This window comes from Octopus bimaculoides, chromosome 20, assembly GCF_001194135.2.
Source record: "Octopus bimaculoides isolate UCB-OBI-ISO-001 chromosome 20, ASM119413v2, whole genome shotgun sequence".
Taxonomy (NCBI): Eukaryota; Metazoa; Mollusca; class Cephalopoda; order Octopoda; family Octopodidae; genus Octopus; species Octopus bimaculoides.
In genome coordinates, this window is record NC_069000.1 from 16,221,364 (window position 1) to 16,223,496 (window position 2,133).

Below are 2,133 nucleotides of genomic sequence, written 5' to 3' on the forward strand. Positions count from 1 at the left end.
GGTTCTCAAAACCTGAAAGAAAAAGGCTGATTAGAAGACTACAGATTCAAACCATCAATGGAATTGTAAAGATATGTAAAACTTTCCAAAAATTTAGCACATAAATACATATGCATGCATCTAGACATAAAAACGCATCCATAAAACAAACATACAAATCTGCGCATACACTAACACCAAATACTGCACACACACATATGCACAAATACCTAGATGATGTTGATAAAAGTTCCAATGAAGGAGTCTTGAATCTATGTTAGAGTCCGGCTCTTTCTCTATGGACAAGAAATACAGAAATGAAACTGATTGATAACATACATACATACATACATACATATATGACATCCTTTAGAGGCAGCGATAATTTTAATAAACCAAGAATGTATGTATATGAATTACCCGAGAAAGCTTTTGCAAAATTACCTGGCAACACCAGATGCCAGACACGGAGGTCTTCTCTCGAGCTGATCTGCCAAGCAATTGCATACTTCTGAGGAGAGCGCAAGACAGATGAACAAACCATTTTTTTTAATGCCTGACACGCTTCTCCACAAGAGACTGTTTTACAGTGAACTGTTGGAAGGTAAGCACACGCAAGGTGGACAGAAAATGCGCTTCAAGGACACTTTTGAGATCAACCCCGATACTTCGGAAACGCATGGTAGGAAAATCATGTACAGTCGGTTTGCAACAGATACGAACGTCAAGACAGATATTGAAGACCGGTGGTAATGGATACGGAGGAGTGACCTGAAGATAGAGGCAGAAGCGCTTATATGCGCACCGCAAGAACAAGGACGGAGTATGTGAAGTGCAGAATTGACAACACAGGTGAGTGCGACAAATGCAGAATGTGTTTGCTGAGGGGTGAAACGGTGTGAGGGCTGGTACATTGTTAGCGAATGTCCGAAATTGGCACAAAACGATTACAAAAGACGATATAACAATATAGCAAGAATGTATCATTGGGAGCCCTGTGGAAATGCCGGCCGACAAAAAGATAGAGATGATATGACGAAATCCCTGAGGGAGTTATCGAGAATGTAGACTACAAAATCCTGTAGGATGCAATGGTTCAGTGTGACCATTTGATCAGACATCGGAAAGCTGACATTGTTGTGGTGAGGAAAAAAGAAACAGTCTTGCATGATAATCAACTTAGCATATCCCGGTAGCAACAGGGTGAAAGACAAATAGGAAAAACTCAACAGTTATGACGATTTGAAGTGGGAAATACGCAAGTTATGGGGAAGAAGAGAGTGGACATGATGCCAGTAATAACTTGCGCGTTTGGATGTATCAACACACAACTACCAACATGGCCCAAAAAGATTGGTACAAATGTAAAGATAGAACACCAACAAAATTCATCATTGTTTGGAAATGTAATAGTACTCCACAGGATTCTTGAAGCATGATCAGTAAAGTGTCACCGTAGTCTACTGGCTGTGGAAATCTGACACTTTCCATCATACCTAGCAAAATAGGCAGAGAGTTTTATTCAAACAATAATAATAATTACAAATGGCATTGTCAATGAAAATTGCCACAATTGGCCCAGACACCTACCTGTAAAACTCCGAGGACTGGATGTAAAAACGTCTCAAAACATGAAAACAAGAAAGCATCATACTCAGTAACAAAATAGGAAAAGGAATATCTAAGTGAATTTCGAATACAACGAATTCATTTTTCGTTACCTGAAGTCAATTTCAGAGTGGTCGTACACTGTAAGCACGTAGCAAATACATTCCTTTAACTCTACAAGAAGGTATTATGTTGCTATCTTTGAACGTACCAATCATACTGCTCTCCGAAAAAATAGCTCCCTTTGATATTGAATAAAATAAACTTGCAGAGAAGTTTCAACGTTCTCCTTCAATTTTCTTACACCATTTATGTGGCTATTTCTGACAAGAAATTTCGCTTTCATGTAAAACAACTATATTTTGTAGTCATTATCTGTAATCTACTTCCAAAACACTTCTATTTTGCATCGTTTCTCTCTAAATTGAAAAAAACTTTATTTTTTTCAGCTTACTGCCTGATTCAGCGAATCTTTCAAGTAACAGCCAACTCACGTTTTTCCCGGAAATAAAATATTTGACGCTACTCTATACATTGAGTGCTTTC